This window comes from Schistocerca serialis, chromosome 7 (genome assembly GCF_023864345.2).
Source record: "Schistocerca serialis cubense isolate TAMUIC-IGC-003099 chromosome 7, iqSchSeri2.2, whole genome shotgun sequence".
Classification (NCBI taxonomy): Eukaryota; Metazoa; Arthropoda; class Insecta; order Orthoptera; family Acrididae; genus Schistocerca; species Schistocerca serialis.
Genome location: NC_064644.1, coordinates 374,108,905 through 374,122,480, shown reverse-complemented (window position 1 = coordinate 374,122,480; position 13,576 = coordinate 374,108,905). Strand labels below are relative to the sequence as shown.

Genomic DNA, 13,576 nt, shown 5'->3' with positions numbered 1-13,576 from the left:
CAAAAATGGTTAAATTTTTAGAGTGTTAGCCTTACTCTCACGTTTTGGAATTTGTACTTATCCATACAACTACCAACAATGATATATTATGTTGTGCGTAAGAATTAACCTCTTACTCATTGCTTAGTTGTTGTAGCCTGAGTAATAGTTAACATTACATTAAAGTCTTCGAAGTAGTTCTTAATGTAGCCATATTAATGATAAAACTATGAGTGTTTATGCCTAAACAATTGGTGAACGGCAGCTAAAGTACATCGACGCAAATATCTCACCGTAACAAATCAAGGAAAGATGAAATGGAAATCTCGCGAATCTCTCGCACAGCTCAAGATCCCGAGCGACTGGAAAAAACCACAGACGACTGCAGTATATAAGAAGGCCATGCGATGGCGGTCATGTGGTTAACGTTGAAGACCTGTAATCGTGGATCGATTGATTGCGTCCCGCTCATGTTTTTCTTTTATTTTAATTTTTTTTCAATGATAATCATATTATTTCATACATTGAAAGGTAATCTGATGGAAAGACACGCCTGTTTGCGGGAATTTTTATGGAATAATGTTGTTCCGTTGTTTGCTAATTTTTATTACGACAACAAATGCTGCATTTCTAATTATTAATATGTAAATGACCGAAATTCCTTATACCTTCAATCCAGTAAGGTACCGAGAACTGCTGTGCACCCGGGCGCTTCGGTCTGCAGACATAGGTTTCTAGGACGAGGGATGGGCTTGGAAAGTCCAAGTCTGACATCGGTAAATAAAGGTGGAAATAACTTTATTCGATTGTAAAATGAGTTACAATATGCCAGAATATGGGGGTACTGTACGATTCATCACCGGATGTAGTTTCGACATTCCAAGTTCAGGATGATATTTTCTGTAGAGAAACGGAAAACATAAATTAAAGCGGCATCTACTATATAGAATGAACTCAGTTTTCCTGCAAGCACAAGGAATCTTCAGTTTCCATGAAAAACAAGGCTTGTTGACATTTTCAAAAACTTCTCTTTTTCCGACAATTTGGGTGCGAACCATGCGTAACGCAACATTTTCATAAGTATCAGTTGACGATGTACAATTAAAGGTATTTTTATAGGAGGTGTCAATCAAATATAACGAGTTCTGAAGGTACGCATAGAAATAAAAATCGCATAATATTCATTGTAATAACAAAGAATAGTAAACAGCCAAAAATATTGGAAACTCAGTAAAAGTTCATGAAAATACAAACGTTTCTTTTCATCGTGTTACCTTTCAAATGTAATATATATTGGAATAATATGACTAGTGTTGAGAAAATATAAATAAAAAAAAAACAGCGGGACACGTTCGAGGGATCCATCAAGTACGATGCGTGAACGGTAACCACATGAGGGCCGCCAGCTCGTGCGCAGGGACGCAACTCTCCTGCACATTATTGACGCGTAAAAGTTCTCTTGCGATTCTCTCGAAATCGCTTGAGTAGTACGCCTTACAACTTGAACATTTTGTTGTCCTAATGGATTTTGAAAGTGTACAATGTTTGAAGTAAATCCGTGTCGTCCCCTTGTCAGAAGATTTTATACAGCGACTGAAGAATTTCTCTCTCGAACCAACTTGTTTCTATGTGCTATCTTTTTTCAAACGAGTACATCTGGTGGATTCAATACAGCTCATAGGAACTAAACTGGAAGAGGACTTGTTAATCTTTTCAGACATGTCCTTACCTCGACTTACGTTTTATTTAACGAACTAAATTTTGAGCAAACTTACGGTTTACTAGGGGTACCTCTTTGTCTCCCATAATAGCTAACATTTTTAGGGAAGACTTCAAGGACAAAACACTTAAATTGGCAGTGTTGAAACCCAAATGATACTGGAGGTATGTGGATGACACCTTTTTGGTACAGCTACTTGGCTCAGCAACGCTTGCTTCATTTCTGGAACACCTTAACTCCTTCCATCGGAGGATTTCGTCACCACAGAATTGGAGAAAAATGAGGACCTTCCGTTTTTAGATATCTTGTCCGTAGAAAAGAAGTGAATTTATTGGGTCACAGTGTGTTCCGTAAACCAACTCTCACTGACCTATATGTACCAGATACGAGCTGCTGTCACCATCCCAACGTAGTGTTGTAAGTATTACGGACTATCTTTCGTAGGACTAGAGTTACCTCAGATCCAGAGAGTTTATCAGCAGAACTTAGCCATCTTCGCTCTGTTGTGTTTGTCCAGAACGAGTGCTGTGATTGGCTGATTCGAAATACACTTCAACCAGCACTCGCTAGACGTCAGTAACAGCCAGAAGAAACGGAGAACTCGACGAGGATTGTTTTTCTGCGTTATGTTGGTGGTGTGTCATTTAATATCGAAAAATTATTCAAGACACATCAAATGAAGTATTAAATTGATGATCCCTTGATGTCTCACAATGTATCCTGTCAACTGATCCCTTCTTCTTGCCACATTGTACCACAAATTTCTTTTCTCCCCAATTCTGTTCAGTACATCCTCATTAGTTACGTGATCTACCCATCTAATCTTCAGCATTCTTCTGTAGCAGCACATTTCAAAAGCTTCTATTCTCTTCTTATCTAATCTGTGTATCGTCCATGTTTCGCTTCCATACATGCCTATACTCCATAGGAATACTTTCTGAAAAGACTTCCTGACTGTTAAATCTATATTCGATGTTAACAAATTTTTCTTCTTCAGAAACACTTTCGTTGCCATTACCAGTGTACATTTTGTATCCTCTCTACTTCGGCCATTATAAGTTATTTTTTTGTCCAAATAATAAAATTCATCTACTACTATAAGTGTCTCGTTTCCTAATTGCCTCACCACCACCTGATTTAACTCGACTACATTCCATTATCCTTGTTTTGCTTTTGTTGGTGTTCATTTTATACCCCCCTTTCAAGACACTTTCCATTCCATTCACTGCTCTTCCAAGTCCATTGCTGCCTCTGACAGAATTACAATGTCATCGCCAAACTTCAGTGTTTTTATTTCCTCTCCCTGGACGTTAATTCCAACTCCAAATGTTTCTTTGGTTTCCTTTACTGCTTGCTCAATATACTGGGTGATCAAAAAGCCAGTATAAATTTGAAAGCTGAATAAATCACGGAATAATGTAGATAGAGAGGTACAAATTGACACACATGCTTGGAATCACATGGGGTTTTATTAGAACCAAAAATACAAACGTTGAAAAAATGTCAGACAGATGGCGCTTCATCTGATCAGAATAGCAATAATTAGCATAACAAAGTAAGACAAAGCAAAGATGATGTTCTTTACAGGAAATGCTCAATATGTTCACCATCATTCCTCAACAATAGCTGTAGTCGAGGAATAATGTTGTGAACAGCACTGTAAAGCATGTCCGGAGTTATGGTGAGGCATTGGCGTCGGATGTTGTCTTTCAGCATCCCTAGAGATGTGGTCGATCACGATACACTTGCGACTTCAGGTAACCCCAAAGCCAATAATCGCACGGACTGAGGTCTGGGGACCTGGGAGGCCAAGCAAGACGAAAGTGGCGGCTGAGCACACTATCATCACCAAACGACGTGCGCAAGAGATCTTTCACGCGTCTGGCAGTATGGGGTGGAGCGCCATCCTGCATAAACATCGTACGTTCCAGCAGGTGTTTATCGGCCAGGCTGGGGATGATGCGATTCTGTAACATATCGGCGTACCTCTCACCTGTCACGGTAGCAGTTACAAAACTAGAATCACGCATTTCCTCGAAGAAAAAAGGCCAGATATCGTAGATGTGGTAAATCCAACCCATACCGTGACTTTCTCGTCGTGCAATGGAGTTTCCACGACAGTTCTAGGATTTCCGGTAGCCCAAATTCTGCAGTTGTGGGCGTTGACAGACCCTCGGAGCGTGAAATGAGCTTCGTCGGTCCACAAGACGTTACTCAACCAATCGTCATGTTCCGCTATCTTTTGAAACGCCCACACCGCAAATGCCCTCCGCTTCACTAAATCATGATACCGATGGATTTTGTACGGATATCATCGGAGGGTACGCCTAAGTGCCACCCAAACAGTAGTGTATGGAATGCCGGTGCGACGTGCGACTGCACGAGCGCTGACTTCCCCGTGCATAGACGAACCCGCTACAGTCTCCATTTCTTCCTGAACTGTCTCAGCAGCATTACGCCTTGTGCTCGGTCGGCCACTGCGGGGTCTATCGTCTAAACAACCCGTGGCTTCGAACTTCGAAATCATTCTCGCCACAGCTCTATTTGTCAACGGATCTTTACCCGTTCGAATCCGCTTCCTGTGGCGATAGGATCGTAACGGTGAACTAGCACATTCCCTATTCTGATAATACAGCTTCACTAAAACCGCCTTTTCAGGTAACGTCAACATGGCGCATCTGATTCTCTCTCTCTCATTACAGCTCTTTTTATACACGATTGTCATGCGCAGTCACTGACGTTTTGCTGTCCAGCGCCATCTGTCGGACATGTTGTGAACTTTTTTTTTTTTTTTTTTTTTTTTTTTTTTTTTTTTTTTTTGTTCTAATAAAACCTCATGTCATTCCAAACATGTGTGTCAATTTTTACCTCTCTATCTACATTATTCCGTGGTTTATTAAGTATTCAAATTTATACTGACTTTTTGATCACCCGGTACACGCTGAACAACATCGGAGATAGGCGACAACCGTGTCTGATTCCCTACTCAGCCACTACTCCCCTTTCATGGGGTGTAACATCTCATAAAACGCTACCATTAAGCCCATCGGTAAGCGGGTAGGACACAGCCAGATTTCGGATCAAGTAGCGTGGTAGCAAAAGTGTGTAAAAATCTATAAATCGAAAAAAAAATAGTTGAATTTGTTGGACGCCGCCAGGCGAATAGTACCCACGCGGTAGTGGCCGGAGACAAGGACGACAGTAACGCTAGACTGTCGGTCGCGTCGTGAGCACGGAGCGCCGTGCCCACACGTCGTCGTCCTCTGCAGTCTACCCCACGCTGCGCGACGCGACAGCCTCAGGTGACCTTGGCCGCGTGCCACGGCCGCCTTCCAGCTAGCAGTTTGCACTCCACTCCATGCCACGCCGGGGCAAGGTACAGCGCTGACGCGCGCCCACAGACGTCACTGCCGCCCCAGGAGCCGGTCGCGGTCCGCCGTCAAAAGCTGACCCCTGCAAGACGTGTGCCAGCATAAGCGCTAATAATTGTGACTGTGGCAGTCGGGAGACCGCTCAAAACTCGTGCGCTTCAATTCGCCACAGTAGCAACTCAGCTATCACTGCGCGGGTAAGGAAAATGCTATCCCCATCTGCAAGTCCTTCTTGCGTGTCCGCAAGTCTTTTATGCGCATCCGCGGGTATTAAAATATTCTGAGTCACTTTAATCCGTTCGGTACGCTACGTCTGTGATGGTAGGCTTGCTCCTGGCCGGACTTTTCGTCTGCTGAGGACGAACCTTGTTCAAAAATGGTTCCAATGGCTCTGAGCACTATGGGACTTAACATCTCAGGTCATCAGTCCCCTAGAACTTAGAACTAGTTAAACCTAACTAACCTAAGGACATCACACACATCCATGCCTGAGGCAGGATTCGAACCTGCGACCGTACCGGTCGCGCGGTTCCAGACTGAAGCGCCTAGAACCGCTCGGCCACCAGCAGCCGGCGACGAACCTTGTAATTGGTATTCCATATATTGAGAACTTGGGACTCATCATGATAACATTTTAATACATAGGGTGGCCGAAATAAAACCGGCCCAGAAATTATTTTATGGACCGTGTAGGCGGTAATGGTGATACTGATAAAATGATAAACGGAAAGGAAGTGAGATTGATTGAATCGCCACATGGTGCTGATGATTGTATGGCATTGATGGCCGGGAGCCCCCACTTGGGGATGTCGGCCACCGATTTGCAAGTCTTTTCAGTTGACGCTACACTAGGCGACTTGCGTGTCGATGATGATGAAATGGTGATGAGAACAACACGACACCCAGTTCCCGAACGGTGAAAATCTCAGATCCAACCGGAAATCGACCCCGGGCCCGCTGAATGGCAGTCAGACGCGCGGATCACTCAGCTAAGGGGGCGGACATATTGACCATAAACACATGAAATTCGAGGTAGCCTGTTACGTTCTATTCGCAGTTTAATCCACAAATAAGTAAAGCAACAACAGGGCACGCAAACGCCTTTCTACAGGTCAAGACAATATAATACAAATAGCTGAATACCTGAAATAAAATTGGAATAAGTCTTCCAGCCCCTTTCTTGAGAGTTAGTTAGTTAGGTAGTTACATTTTCCGTAGATCATTCAAACGACTCGTATCGAAATGATGTGGAACGAGTCAGGCCACAGGATAGAGAGCAAACTGATAACCTTAATGGAAATTGCTAAAGCCTGGAGTTCTACGTTGGCTCAAGCCCAGGTAGGGCAGCATAAACTGTTCGTTCTGCCTATCGATTGAGATGCTAGCGGAAGCATGACAAAAAAAAATCACAACCCAAATAATTGCGAACCTATTACTGAGCAAAGGCAGTGCTAACACGAGCTACTGCTACCAACTACGGAAAGCATGCGCACCGTCGTGAAAGTGGTGGCGACACCCGCGCTAGTGCTTTCACGAAGTGGGTCCGACCAAGAACTGCGACCCACTGGTCAGTTTCGTGAATGTGGACGCCGTACACTAGTAGGCGTCTTCCGGCAGGAGGAGAAACCTCTGGCCAACCTTACAACAGCCGTGGCGTTTACGATCTGTTCCGGCGAGCGACACTCTGGCGCCAATTCCGCGAAGGCGATTAAGTCTGGTATCTTTGCGCCTCGGACAGCCGCGGCTTGAAGTTCAACGTAACGCCTTGGAAGGCTTTCAGAATGTCGCCTTCTTGCAAATCATTAGGAATAATTAATCCGTGGTCCGAAAAATTTATCCCCGCCATGAGCCCCAGCAGTTTCTGACTGCCGCGGGAATTGGTTTAATATCATTTATTTGTCAAATAATTTCATTGACTTTCGAAGTAATAATCTCGGCAACCCGTGAGCCCTATCATTAGATTCGTATATTTTATGAACACACTGAATTTACTATCGCAAGTGTACATTAAATTTCATTTAACTACTCTCTCTTCGTCATGAGGCTGGTCAGGGCTGCAGTCGTTGCTGCTTCTTCGCGCCTTATTATAGGTCAAGGAGAAGTCTCTGCTATACAACTTTAAAATAGGCAACCCAGCATAAACCATCCCCCCCGGATGCAGATGATTTTTAGTCGGGTTGCCTACCTTTAGGTGCATGAAATATTTTCCGGGCCAGTTTTATTTTGCTCACGCTGTGTATATTTTCACTTTCAGGTATAAGATAACATAAAGTATTGCCCCTGTCAAACGGGCAGTTCTGTCGATGTTCACTGTAGAGAGCATCGTTACACAGGTAGCAACAGAAAATTTTCTGGTTTACATAAAAAAACTGACGTAACATAGTACACACAAACATCAACATGTTGATATCTCTTAACGTGTTCTCAAAGGATGTCATTTGAACACAATTGAAGAGCCTGAAATTTTGCACTAATTTAAAAAATACCGAAATTAGTTATTGAATGAACAAAGAGAGGCCCGTAACAATATTGTTTGAAGTTTTTTTTATTTTTACTGTAGTTTTTTAAAATCTGTTACGATGTCTGTTCTCACTGTACCTTACTTTCTCCTTTCTTGGGGTACCTTCTTCTGCCGATAGCACTTGTCGAATAGTTTCCTTTATGAGCTCTTTCTTACTAGCTGTTTAGTACACAGGGTTGCAGATCTTGTCTACTAACATCTATGTTGCTTTTAGTGAATCTTTAGCTTATCTACACCGATAGTTAACTAACGGGTGGCTATGATTACAGTACAGCTACTTACGGAGGTCCTGTACCGGCTATAATTATAGTACGGGCAGCGAAACTTGGAAGACATGCCAATTCGTTAATGCGGAAGCGACGTAGGCTTAAAAAGAAGTTCCACTTTTGGCCACCTGGCACTATACGCTGTTCATATGACGATGTGATATCCGCGCTGTCGTTTGAGAAGCCACATCGTGAGTCGACAGTATGGCTATCGAGAAGAGAGACGTTCACTGTTAGTGAAACTGTTTTATGTGAACGGGTTTAAAGAACACATAATGAAAATTAAAAACACGGGTCCACTTGATGTGGCACCTGTAAAAGGAAGGCGTCCCATTCGGGTGGACATATTGACGAGGTTGCTGTTGCTGTAACTAAACGTGCAGCACGTGTCCCCTGTAGTTCTATTGCCCGTGCAGTGTAACGAGAATTGTCCATCCCATGGTCAACGAAAGTTTTGCTGTCTGTTTCGCAGTGGTACCCGTACATGATCTAGATGATGCAGCATCTGAAATCTCATGATCCTCAGCAATGTTCTGAATTTTGTCTTCGGTTTCTGGCGCGGGTCAAAGTTGTTGACAAGTGTAGAGGGAATATTCTGGGGAGTGACTATGCGCATTTTACACTAGTTGGTGCACTGAATACACAGAAATGCTGTATTTGGGGTACTGTTAAACCGCGTGTTGTGCACGAAGAGGCATTACACTCGACATATGTGACAATGTAGTCTGGATTCACAAGCACCTTTATTCTCCGTCCTTTCTTCTTTGAAGAGAATACTATAAGGGCCTATCAAGTGTGTCGCGTCTGCCCATTATCGAGGCCACCTTGCACAGCATGTGATTCCTGTTTTCGAAGAGATCAACTGTATGGAAACCACTGTTTTAGTGCAAGATGGAGCAACACCTCATGTCACTCGCCCATTGAAAGATGTGCACAATGCAAGCTTCCATGAATGTGTTATCTCCAGAGGTCTTTCAGATGCATGGCTTGCATGATCTGAATCCATGTGACTTTTGGCTGTGGGGATGTAAGAAAGAACCCGTTTACGAGAGACACATTCGGTCTCTACCTGATCTGAAGGCCAGTAAACGGGAACACGTAGCTTTTGTTCCACCGGAACTGCTGAGGGTAACTATTGATCACGCCATTTTACAGATGCAGCATCCCGTTGACGTCTCCAGTGCTCGTATTGAACAGATTGTTTAAGTGGCAGTTAATAATAGAATTACGTCTTCCTCACTTGCTTGACCTTTTCTACCCACGTCTGGTCCCTAATCCATTACATATGGAAACATTAATATACGCCTTTATTTGGTACATAGCGCCAGGTTTGCACCTGGTCGCCAGATTTTGAACTAATTTTTTTCATCGTATGTCGGTTCCGCATTACCGTATTAGCGTATCTACTAAGTTTCGATGCCGCATGATAATTACTGTCCACACTGGACTCTGTGAGTAGCTGCTCAAATGGTTCAAATGGCTCTGAGCACTATGGGACTTAACATCTGAGGTCATCAGCCCCTAGAACTTAGAACTACTTAAACCTAACTAACCTAAGGACATCACACACATCCATGCCCGAGGCAGGATTCGAACCTGCGACCGTAGCGGTCGCGCGGTTCCAGACTGAAGTGCCTAGAACTGCTCGTCACACTGGCCGGCGAGTAGCTGCACTTTAATCATGACAACCCAGTAGTTTCCTTTTAATAGTTTTCGTTTTGAGAAGAATTCCTCTGACAATCAGTTTTGCATCGTGAAGGTTCTCAATCATTTTCGCACTTTATCTGTCGTTGGCTACAGAGCAAGGGGTTATCGATTGTCTTTGCTCAACATAGCATTGAAGATGTGGTCGGGCGCCGGCTTGCGCCAATGAACGTTTCCCTGTGCCTAACCCTCTCTCTCTCTCTCTCTCTCTCTCTCTCTCTCTCTCTCTCTGTGTGTGTGTGTGTGTGTGTGTGTGTGTGTGTGTGTGTAAGAAAACGGGGCGGGAGGAATGGAGAGACATCGGTGTTATAAGGCATGCTAGGAATTCTCATATCCAAACAAAGCGCGCGCGCACCACAAGGAAAGATAAGTTCCTGTAGTTACGCCGTTTCCATAGAGCTCGTGTACCACCGTCTACTCTGTCTTAATGAAATATTTTCGCTGTCCATATATGTACTGAAAAAGTAAGGCAAAGTCATAGAGAAATGACTCGCTTACAAAGTGACTACATTATTCGATTGACATAATTTAATATGGCGTTGCATCTTCTTGACCACATATTGTAAATGAAATGTGAAGACTCGGCCGCCAGACAGCTGCAACATGACTTTGATTTGTTCAAGGTCCATTTTCGAAACCATTATCATTATTTGATCGAACGCAATTGATACCTACTGGCTAACTAACGCGAGCCAATGTCATGTGCCATAAATAATTGAACATTGTAAGCATTGTGTATGTATCTGTATAACTGACGTAGTCTGTGAGACTTTCTTGTACGGCTGCACGTACAAATGCTTGTTTTCTGCAATGACCTTTTTGGAAATGGCTGGTCATCTCAGTCAGAATGCCACAATTCAGTTCTACCAGATGGTAATAGTGCTTTCTGAATAGCTCGTTAATAAAGGAAAATTCTACTGCAGCTTGTCAGCCGTCACGTACTACTTTGTAAATGGTTCGAAGCTGGGGAGCATGATCTACACAAATCACATTGTAAAGTTTGTGGAGGAATTGCAGTAACACATCGTGTAGTTTGTTTCCGTAATTCTGGAGTAATGTGAGAGTGAATTATTTAAGCAGCAACGTTATGGTGTCCGCAAATTGGTTCAAATGGCTCTGAGCACTATGGGACTTAACGTCTATGGTCATCAGTCCCCTAGAACTTAGAACTACTTAAACCTAACTAACCTAAGGGCATCACACAACACCCAGCCATCACGAGGCAGAGAAAATCCATGACCCCGCCGGGAATCGAACCCGGGAACCCGGGCGTGGGAAGCGAGAATCTACCGCACGACCACGAACTGCGGACTATGGTGTCCTCACAGGGAAAAAAAACAGATGAGGATAAATAAGGAGACAGATGGAGTCATAACGCTTTCAAAATCGTAATAATCCTAGAAAGTAATGATGGTGTTGGCTGTATGAGCGTGCTGAAACTACGTGTCATATATCCGATTTTCAAGTGTATTGTTTGCAAATAATTGTATCCTTTCCCTGTGGCGCTCACTGTTCTGTGTGGCACGAATAAATATGAAAAAAGGTTTGCTTATTGAACATTGTACACCAAACACCCACTTCTTGTGCATAATAAGGTAGTCGCTTACTAAAGATACATAATAATTAGGCACCGTGTCTCCGGCACACTTCGACAGAATCGGTCAGCTGGGTAGTGGTGGCCGTTGTCGGTAGATCTTTGAAACGCTGTTTGTTCTAGACAGGACAATGCTAAATCAACCCTTGGAGAGCAGTGCTCTGTGCAGTATATCACGAGTTTTTATATTTACTTACTTATGCCGCCACAGCGGTAGTGTTATGCAAATGGCTGACGAGTACTGAGTATGGTTCTCGTTAGAGCGGCGTTTCTCAACATGGGGATAATTACCATTGAGGGGTAAAATAAAATTTTCTTAGGAGTGAAAGCTAAACGATTCGATTCTGTTTCAGTCACGGAACTAAATTATTTTCAAAAGATCATTACTATTACCACAATTTTGTAAGACGTATATTAATTATATAAGTTATGAATAATTACTTTTTCTCAATTGGTAGCATTAATGCGGTGGAAGTTACAGGTTCGTCACTTAGGCCACCCATTACACACATATGTCGTGCTTTGTGCCGTACCGTACATCACTGATCATAAAAGTGAGACATATACGTAACAAATGATCTCAAGAAAATGCCGTGTCGAAGTTGTAGATAGTACCTGCAGTACCCCAGAAATTGCTTCATTACTCGCGTCCAAACAAAATGTGAATTAATTAATAGCAGCACACAGCAGTAACTCCATAAGGGTTACTATATTGCTGTAAACAGTATTATTATTATTATTATTATTATTATTATTATTACTATTACTGGCTGTCGTCAGACACAAAACATTAACAGCATGAAGTCTTCCAATTTCTCCCAGTTAAGAAGTAAGGAGTGTAGCAATCAAGAGATTTACGAGCAGTAAGTATAATGCACACATTTTCAATGGGGTTGCAGTGTGCGGGTCAATAAAGTGCCGCAGTGAGGAGGAGTAACGCAGGTTCAAATGGCTCTGAGCACTATGGGACCTAACATCTGAGATCATCAGTCCCCTAGAATTATCCTAAGGACATCACACACATCCATGTCCGAGGCAGGATTCGAACCTGCGACAGTAGCGGTCGCGCGGTTCCAGACTGAAGCGCCTAGAACCGCTTGGCCATAGCGGCCGGGGGAGTAATGCAGGGAAAGTATGTTTTGTAACAAGTGTCTACCCTCACTGTGGATGGTTAGCTTTCTTATCTGAGAAGGAGTTGTGGGTGGCACATCCGATGCACCATGAATTCCTTCGTCATTCACCACACACACACACACACACACACACACACACACACACACACACACACACACACACGAACTAAATATCATCATTTCAAAAATAAGTCTTTCATTCCACAGTTAAGTTACGGGCTAAAGTTGGTGATAATGTGGGGGAGGAGCTACATACGGTAGGGGGGAGGGAATATTAGCTAATGTCTGATTGCACTCGGGGGTAACGGTCTAAGAACGGTTGGGAAACACTGCGGTACAGTCTGCTAGTCCACCAGTTATACTGTGTGACTCTCTCAAGTGTCGATAGGCACGTTTCCTCCTTTGCTTTGGCGGATATTTGCAGTTTCTTTCTTACAGTGTGTAGCTGGGGTCAGTCCTAACAAGTACAGCTCATCGCATATTTCATGCAACGCCCAGTATCAACGGAAAGCGTCGATTTCTTTTCCCGTAACAAACAAAATTATTTTTAAGAGCGGAATTTCACGTGCCCAGCCGATAGAGCGGTAACAAAATATCCTAGTGCTGTATTCGATTCAGAGATATATATACACACATCAAAAAAAGTTTTGCATCACCTCGGTTCCGAGAGTTCCGGAACCTGTACAGAAAATTGAAATAGAGATCAACATAAGCATCATTTGCGCCTTTTTTATTGCTTATGAAAATCATACATTGCATGTTGCACCACCATACAGTGAGACCCAGAGGTCGTGGTCCAAATTGCTGTGCACACTGGTACCTTTAATACCCAGTAGCATACTTGTATTCAACGTGGCACTCTATCCACAAATTCGTCAAGGCACTGTTGGTCCAGATTGTCCCACTCCTCAACGGCGATTCGGCATAGATCCCTCAGAGTGGTTAGTGGGTCACGTCGTCTATAAACAGCCCTTTTCAATCTATCCCAGGCATGTTCCATAAGGTCCATGTCTGGAGAACATGCTAGCAACTCTAGTCGAGCGATGTCGTTATCCTGAAGGAAGTAATTCACAAGATGTGCACGATGGGGGCGCGAATTGTCGTCCATGACGACGAATACCTTGCCCAATATACTGCCGATATGGTTGCACTATCGATCGGAGGATGGCATTCACGTATCGTACAGCTGCTAGGGAGCCTTCCATGACCACCAGCGGCTTACGTCGGCCCCACATAATGCCACCCCAAAACAGCAGGGAACCTCCACCTTGCTGCACTCGCTGGACAG

At 43.5% G+C, this 13,576-nt stretch overlaps 1 protein-coding gene across 3 annotated transcripts in view; it reads left to right on the top strand.

Moving 5' to 3' along the window:
* Positions 1–13,576, top strand: part of LOC126412177 (endophilin-A) — a 761,714-nt gene that overhangs the window by 219,934 nt on the left and 528,204 nt on the right. The window lies entirely within an intron of this gene.